General features: G+C 35.0%; 1 long non-coding RNA gene across 1 annotated transcript; it reads right to left on the reverse strand.

The window, feature by feature from the left end:
- Positions 1–313: 313 nt before the first annotated feature.
- On the reverse strand, positions 314–8,538 carry LOC116959078. The gene is made up of 4 exons (XR_004405630.2): positions 8,498–8,538; positions 8,002–8,081; positions 5,763–5,867; positions 314–548 (listed from the first exon to the last, which is right to left on the reverse strand). It is a non-coding gene; the product is annotated as an uncharacterized LOC116959078 (long non-coding RNA).
- Positions 8,539–9,008: the final 470 nt, after the last annotated feature.

Raw genomic sequence — 9,008 nt, forward strand, 5'->3', positions numbered from 1 at the left:
GGCTAGTTAGGATATGCCATGGAATTTCAGATGACAGTAGACACCTGAAATCTGTAAAACTCAATATTTTTCTAGAGTATGATCAGCTCAGTGCCTCTTCAGACTCCAGTGACTGTAGTGAGTAGCTCTCCCTTGACAATAATGATAATGTGGGCCTGGAGGACCTGACTCCCACGTAGATAACCTTCATTTAGCTACCAAAACTTAAATGGTTTAATCTTTTAATCCATTTTCCTTATCCCTCCAGAGGTTCAGATCATATGTTTCTTCAGTGTTGTTTTCTATAAACTAAATAAAGTCATTTGCACAATCATAGGTCAATATTTCCGTTTTCTTTACTTCCAGTTTCTGAAAAAAACAGGGAAGAGTTGAATCTGGAATTAGAAATTTGGAACTTCTAATTATTTCAAGTTATTTGGAATATGAGGACAAAAAATTCCCCAGTTCAGAAAGAATCACTCTAGTGAAGTCAACTGATCCTTGTTCCTCTGCTTCTGTCAGCAGAATTTGCTACCAGCAGTGTTCAATCAGCACACAACCTGTAAAACCTGAAAAAAATGAGAATGAAGTAACTAAATATATTCCAGCAAAGTAAAAGGGAACTAAAAATATTAATAGTTTGTGGACAGTGTGAATTTTACATGATAGACAGCTGCACTATGAATTTCGTGTAGAAAGGATCTGTTTACAGACTTTTTTATCATAGCTCCACCAATTAAGTTCCATCATTTATATTGAGTTTTCCCTAGTATCCAATTTCGTTACTATTAATCACCATTTTGCTTTGTTTCCTATGTTTGAACAGTTATATTCCAGGTGGTGGTAGAACACTTGAAGAAATACCTGCCATGTATAATAATTGTTCTGAAAAAATCAAAGATAATTGCTTATGTTCTCATACAGACCTATATAGATAATACTCTAGTGACCTCTAATAAAGTAATTCTATCTATTAAAGCTAAATATTATTAGAGTTTGGTGAGGTTTTTTGTGTAGTTTGGTTTTTGTTTGGTTTTGGTCATGGTTTGGGTTTTTTTGGCAGATTATCACTTACTAAGCTTTTCATACTTGCCCAGTTTAAGGAAATTCTGCTTCACCAATATGTCATAATTATTTTAAAATATTAAATACATTGTATAAAGGAAAGGCTTTATCATGAAAGGTGGATTTTTTTAGCTTGTTAAAAAACAATTGGATACTGTGCTACAGTGGTGCATATCCTTGCAGCTGTGAAGGACTAAGAAGAAGGATCTCTTTGTTTCTTATTGTGAGATTCTGCTGCTACTGGCTGGAGCTTCCTGTGTCTGTTAAGTAGTCAAAGAAAAGACCCACAAGGAGTTAATACAGTTCTGAGCTTTGCTAGGTCCCTGGCAAGACTGCTACATTAAAAACAAGTCTGGTCTGCAGAGAAAGGTGCTGCAGGATGCAGTTGTCTCCCTGGTCACTCTGCTCACAGAACATCTTGCATAAGGCCAGAATGCACTCTGCTTATGTCAGGAAAGTTATATGAGTTTATAGGTGAATGTAAAATGAGGTCTATTGCCACTCAGGTCACCAAAAAAAAAAAAAAAAAAAAAAAAAAAAGGAGGAAAAGATGCATGTTCTGTGTAAATGGACATGTTTACTTTGACTATAGTTAATTTATAATTCGGGACTGGCTTTGCACTGTACTAGCTTTTGTGAGTGGCATCTCAGTTCAGTTAGACTTTCAGACCAAATTGCAATGCTATTTTTCTGAGATAAAAGGCTGGTGCTGTCATATTTTTGTGGAGTTAATGACAGTTTCCATTTCTGTTTTCCTTTAAAAGAACTGTTTTCCATTACCGTGCTATAATCTGAATGTATTTTAAAATTAATTTTGCAAAGCACTTACTTTTATTTACTGAAATATCTTGTTCTAAAACATAATTTTTAGATTGTTTGGTCTATTACTAATCTAGATTGTCAAAAAGTGACTGCAAACTCCTTTCCACCCATATGTGTAGGTTTGATGCAAAGTCAATAAAGCAGCTATGAAATCTGCTTGTAATGACACAAAATAGACTCCTGGGCCCTTCCTGGGACATCTAATAGTCTCAGTTACAATAAAAATTGTGGTTTATCTCAACCTAAATTATTATCATTATAGTTAGAGGAATAATGTTGAACTTTACTAAAGTAGGAAATCAAGGAAAAAAATTCCTGTTATTATAGCAGAGTCTTGTAAAGACCCACACTTACAGTGACCACATATCCTAAGTAAACCTGAATTCCAATGTTCATCATAGAATTCAAGATATCTAAAAATATTTGGTGAGGACAATTTGTCTCTCATGTAACTCATTTTGTTATCTATGTGTGTTGTGGATTTCTTTACATCTTTCAAGTTTGCTCAAGCATGTTTTTGACCTGAGTTTTTCAAAAGTAGTTTACGTTTTGTATAACCTCAATCTTGTTGTAACATATTAAGGAGACCTGACAATTGGACACCTTCATATTCAATAGTTTCAACCAAACTTTCTCAAAATTTTTCATTAAGCCAAAATGAACTCATCACATATCTGGAGCTAAGAATTTATTGTTAGTATAAGTAATGTTTTAACAGTTAAATAGTCCAAATTATCCAATTAATACAAGAAATCATCATTAATAATGACAGCAACTTCAGCCCACCTATGGCCAAAGTGAGCTCAGACCAGCACTGAGACCTTGGTCTGTCAGGTCAGTGCAGATCCTGTGACCTTTTACTAGAAATGCCAAAGATAATATTTACTGGGTTATTTACACACAGAAATAATTCTTTTGTATTTATGTGGCACTATGCTCAAGGTAATTAATTTTATGTTACTTGAATGTTTCAAGCCAATCTTTCCACACAACACAGTTTTAAGCCTGTAGCCTTGCATGACATAGGCATGTCCTTTTCTTGGATAATATGCAAATGAAGTGTCCTGATGTTTTGGAAATAGGCCCAATCTTTAATTCAGATGAACCCTTTTACAATTGTGTATACATGTTACATTTATATTTAGCTTCTAAGTTTCACGATTAAAAAAATCATATGCTTGATATGTTATTTTTTACACCCACTTCCCTTCTTACTGTTTACTAAAGGTAAAATAATCCTCAACAATGATTTATAATATTTGTCATAAAAAAGAGAGTATAACATAATGATAATGAAGAGACTGTTAACTGTCCTTCCAGCAAGTTCTTTCCTCACATGGTAGGCATGTATTTGCACTTCCACACAATCTGTCCACCATCATCATGCTTATATGCCATGGTCTGCAATGACAAACATTTATCACTCATTTTCTTTAAGTTTGAAGTTGTAAGGGGAAAAAAATCATATTTAAAAAAGAAGTAATTAAACCCACAAGAGAATAAAATTTATTATTGTAGTAGGTCTTCCATTTGCTGGATTAATGTGTAAACCTCTGTGCAATCATATGAAAGTTAGATGTTTCACTGTTTTGAGAGAATTTAGTGCTGTCCTCTTGTTAGAAAAACAGAGACATGATCAGGACATAACAACATGGAACTTAGTCTTCAAATCCATTTATATCAACCAGTAATTTCCATCTTCTCAGATATCTCCCTCATTACTTCTGCCACCTCTAGTCTTTATCATGTCTTTCCCTAAGTGGTTTTAATATATGAAATAGCTGACTACATGGCTATATATATGTATACGTATATATACATATTACTAATTTTGTGTGATGAATCAGCTCACCACAGGATCTTATGAGTCCCAGAGACAACCCAAGGTAGGTCAAGAAAAATGTGTATGGGGAAAGGATAAGCAAATTAGAGAGGAATTGTTTCAGCATGTCCTGCTGAGAAACTGCAGGCTTATGCAGCATTCTGCCTAGGTTTTGAACTCCGAGTTAGAAGAGACTAAGATGCAATTTATTTTTCCTTTTTCCTTCTTCTTCTTTTTTTCTTGACCAAAAACTTATGTGAGACTGATAAAGTCCCATATTCATGAATGGTTGTTCAGTTTTCTGATAGCCATTTAATTCAACTTTTATTTTTGACCCTTTTTATTTGATATTGACAAAAAGGAATGACAGTGTTATATCCATGATCATAAATATAAGAGAGAGTGGTCCTCAAAGATGATCTGTTTTAATGTGTGAAGATTTGTTAGCAGAACAAACCAGTTGCTCTGTCTTGTTTGTTTGTCATTCACCTCTCTCCTGAAGCCATCAGTCAATTATTCAAAGAGCAAAAACTGCATGTCACTAAAAATGCCATGACAAGTCTCAGTGCCTTGCAAGACTGAGTCTTTAGTGAGTCACCCAAAAGTTAGATTTTGTCTGGCTAAACTGATCAGATAATGATGCATGCCAAATACGTTTATAAAAATCAAAGCCTATTTGTGAACAGAAATAAATAATTTAGGAACTGCAATAGATAATTCAACCTGCCCCAGTTTAAAGACTGGACTATACCCTCATCTTTAGAAGCAGTCCCACCACACCAGTATTCAGGCACAATTATAGAATCAGCTTGGGCAGATTTTCCTGATGTTGCTCCTGAGCTATCTGTTCTGCAGCAAGAAGCAGCTTTGGAGTATTTAAGGCAGTTAACATCTTTCATGAGAACTCAAATGCACTTTGTCTAAAATGTTTCTTATTACTTACTAGCTATAGAGTCCATGTTTTACTCTCTGTTTCACTGATGCAATCCCTTGACTTTAATAGGGCTCTGCAGTTAGGAGTGAGGGCAGAATTTAGTCTCTTTTGACCAAAACTAAATCCCTATCCACATATGGGATCTTGCCACTCCCCACTAATAATAAAAGGTATAAATAACTAAATTCTGTTTAAGTGAGTTTCATTTTTGTAGGACAAACAGGAGAGCTGTGACCAATCTGAATGTTTTTTGGAAAGAGGGTCCTTAATATATACATATACATGTATGTATAGATGTATATATGCAAATATATATTTTATATATATATTTATATCATATATGTTGCCCTCAAAATCTACATATGAACCATTGTCACACTCAAAATGTTGTGGGTGAAGGTATAGTAAGACTATATTGTTGGTGTTATCAATGTTCTAACAGCCTAGTAGTCCAAATTATCTAATAAATACAGGATAAAATCAATAATACTCTTAAAATTATTATACAAAACACCTTCCTAGCATCTACTGCTGTTATCTGGTGCCGTGCTCACCAATCCATGTCCCTCTGGGTCTTAAGTCAACCACCCTTCTCAAAAAAAATTGAGTTGGGAAGGCTTTTGACAAGTCATATGACATCCTGAGGCCTGTGCTGGGGAAGTATGTTCATGGTGGCGGTTTCTTCCTCATTAGACTGGTGGTCTGCTTTGATGTATCTTTGAATGTTTCCTCACCTCTGACTGCTGCTTTCTGTATGCTCCCTGCTGAGATGCGAATTTGAAAAGTTTCATTGTGAACGTGATAGATTACTCTGCTTCCGAGGCTGTTTGGTAAGAGAGTTCCTACAGCTGTATGCTTAAATCATCCATTTCCTGCTTTTCCACGAAGAATGTTAGTGAGATTAGAAATAGGACCCAAATAGGACAAAAAAAAATGAGGAATATCTCGATCCCAGTACTTTCTAGTATTATCAAAATACAAATAGGTGTGTATATTTTGCACAGTATGGGTAATGGTTAAAAATCTTCACATTTCTACAAGACAAATGTCATATTCTGAGTATTGCATGAGCATCTGGAAGAACAATGTGGATCCATGTCACATCCTAGTTTTTATCTGATGTCAGACCAGAATACATACCTGAAAGATGACAGTACACGATTGAGATCACACATCTGCAGGAGGTATAGGCCTACTGGTGGGTCTGATATTCTTGGAATATGTCCAGCAGCACAAACTTATGGCCTGTGGTAGATTTACATATGAAAATGTAGGGTAAGATAGTAGATTTACATATGAAAATGTAAAATAGGATAATATCTGCTTAAGAATTTTGAAAAACAAGGTCATTGCAACTTAGTGTCATCAGTCTAATCTCATCACGAGGAAAAGAAACAAACTATTGAGAATTAATGTATTCCATGAAACTGATAGAGGAGAGGAAAAGCAAGGAAACTGATTCTTATGTAGTATCTTAAGAGTTAAATATAAAAGTGGAAATAACATTGATTTTTCAAGGGGTTTGCATTTGATTTGTTGTTTTCTTCACCTCTCCTTGTTGAATTTTTTTCTGCTTATAATATGGATTTGAAAAAATTCTGATGAGAATTATAATATTTTCTGTTTTACTAATAATGGGTCAAAATGTTTCAGGACTTTTATAATTTTATTAATATTATTGTCAGGTTCAGCCTTATCAAGATTGATTTTGGTATGCTTGATTTGGTGTACAACATTCTAAATGATTTTAAGCAGTATTTTCATATTTTTCTAAAAATCTTTTTCAATGCATTGCTTTTAAACAACACTTACTGTTTAGAAAATATTGCCTACAGTCACAGATATTTTTTCTAAGGTGATAGAAAAATTCTACAATTATTTTCTTATTTCTACAAAGAATTTTGAAAATCTGTTTTTCCATATTTTATGGTTACTTTACCTGTCCAAGCTATCTAAGTCAGGACAAAATTCTTTGCACGTGCATAAGCATGTCATACACAAATTTATAAAGAAAATTTTCTCAGAAGATACAGTCTGGGGAAGCTCTTCTTGTAGTTTGTGTTTTACTGCATAGCACATCTATGTGACCCAGCAGTTAAAATATAATTTATTCTTTTTGATTTGGATGTATCTACTGGTGAAGACAGAGCTGATTGAATTCCTTCTCCCCTGCTGCCGAACTCTGTTAACAGTCTTCTCACATTGGCTTAAGCAAATACTCCTACCATTTAGATTAATGGCATCTTTAAGGACCATCTTTGCTTTACTTCAAAACCATAGTTATAATACCAATTTTTTAAAATGTTTTGAGTTCTTTTCTAATCTCCAGCATAAAATAGAGAAGATATATGAAGATTACTTTCCTGTGAGTTCTGATTGACTCCTGAGTTTTGGATAGGTTATACTATTATTAATGGAAGCAAAGGAAACTGTAATTTTTCTAGCTCCAGAGAGCAATTATTAAAACTACCTTTTCCATAACATTGTTAGATGTCATAAAAGTATTTATAATTCTTAAATTTTCTTTTTGACTCCTAAAATTCATTAAAGTAGTTACATTGGTATATTTGTTACTTTACTGTACACAGTTATAAAACAAACAAAATTTTTAAATCCCACAAAAGCCAGAACAGGTTTGAAAAATTGTATTTCATGGCGGTTTTTGTTATTTCACAGTTATTCAAACTGTGATAACTCGTTTTCAGTTGCAGACAACATTTACAGGGAGAAACTTATCTAACTATTCTTCTACCAAAACTTTCAGAAGCCTTACTCTGTCAAGAGCTCTCCAGGTCTTCAGTGCACAAGCATGCAAAAACGTTTGCATGAGTGAGTGTCTGTTCTTGTATATGAATGACACATTTTCCTCCTTAATATGAATTAAAACCTATAACAAATAATATAGTAGAATACTGTGAAAAGATTATTGTGTCATAGTAAAATTTTTGTTGTAGATATAATTAGTATCAGGAGACTAGTATGAACCTATGCATTGAATACAAACCTCCTGATCATCTTTACAGGAATAAATTGCTAAATATTCATTTTTTATTGTCTAATGTATCTAAATATTGTTCTAAAAATCTCTTTTAATCTGGAGGAATATCTAAGCACTGAATAAACCTCTTGCTGTGTTGCAGCACACCCGTCTTATCTGTCAGCCACTCCTCCCAGTTTCGTGTCATTTGCAAACTTGCTGAGGGTGCTCCCTGTCCCAGTGTCCAGATCATTAATAAAGAGTTTAAACAGAATCGGCCTCAGTATCAGCCCCTGGGACACACCATGAGTATTTGGACTCCAGATGGACTTCATGTTGCTGATCACAATCCTTTGGGCACACAGTTCAGCCTGGTTTTAGTCTATCTCACTGGATACTTACCTAGTCCATACTTCACCAGCATTTATTTGTCTTGAATAGTCAAAATACAGCCTTTCTTGTTGCCTTTTCTGTTCAAATACCTATAAAATAACACATGCCCTGTTAACTATTATTTTTTCATACAAGCTGTAAAAAACAAAACAAACCCAAATAAAAAATGCAGGTTGTAAAGTGAAATAAAAGTCTTAAAAACTGAGTAATCTTTATTGACAGAATGCATTAAAGACTATTTATCAAGCATTTAATTTCCATTCTGTCACCTCACTGTTGTGGTTTGGGCCTGATCGGCAATCAACCCCTGCAGTTAATCACCCTCCCTTCCCCCTCCCTTCCTGGGAATGGGGGAGGGGATTAGAGGGGTGAAGGGAGACTCGCAGGCTGAGATAAGAACAGTTTAATAATGGCAATAAAATGAGAAGAATGATGATGATAGGGGAAAAAAAAAAAAAAAAAAAAGGAAATATATAAACAGGCAATGTACAGCGTAATTGCTCACCACCCGCTAACCAATATCCATCCCGTTCCCGGCTAGCGACCCCGAGATACCAAGATCCCACAATCACAATCCTGGAAGCGAGGGAGCTCCTTCCCAACTACCCCTCCTCTATATAGTGAGCATGACGTTCCATGATATGGAATATTTCACTGGCCAGTTAGGGTCACGTGCTCTGGCCGTGCTCCCTCCCTGCTCCCTGTGCCCTTGCGCACGGGCAGGACATGGAGAGTCGGAGAGTCCTTGGAGTCTCGGTAGCAGCTGAAAACATCAGTGTGCTATCAGCATTCTTCCCATACCAAGCCCAAAGCTAAATCCAAAACACAGCACTCATCTAGTCCCTGAAAAGGAATATTAACTCTATTTCAGCCCAAACTAAGACACTCACCAAAGTGAACTGCAACTGACTTACCATCCCGTCATCAACTTCAACAACACAGGGCTTTTAAGCATATCTATAATAGTCATATTTAGTTATCTTAAAAATCCGTTGTGAAAATATATGATTTTATTA

Source organism: Tyto alba, unplaced genomic scaffold, assembly GCF_018691265.1.
Source record: "Tyto alba isolate M040663 unplaced genomic scaffold, T.alba_DEE_v4.0 Super-Scaffold_2, whole genome shotgun sequence".
Taxonomy (NCBI): Eukaryota; Metazoa; Chordata; class Aves; order Strigiformes; family Tytonidae; genus Tyto; species Tyto alba.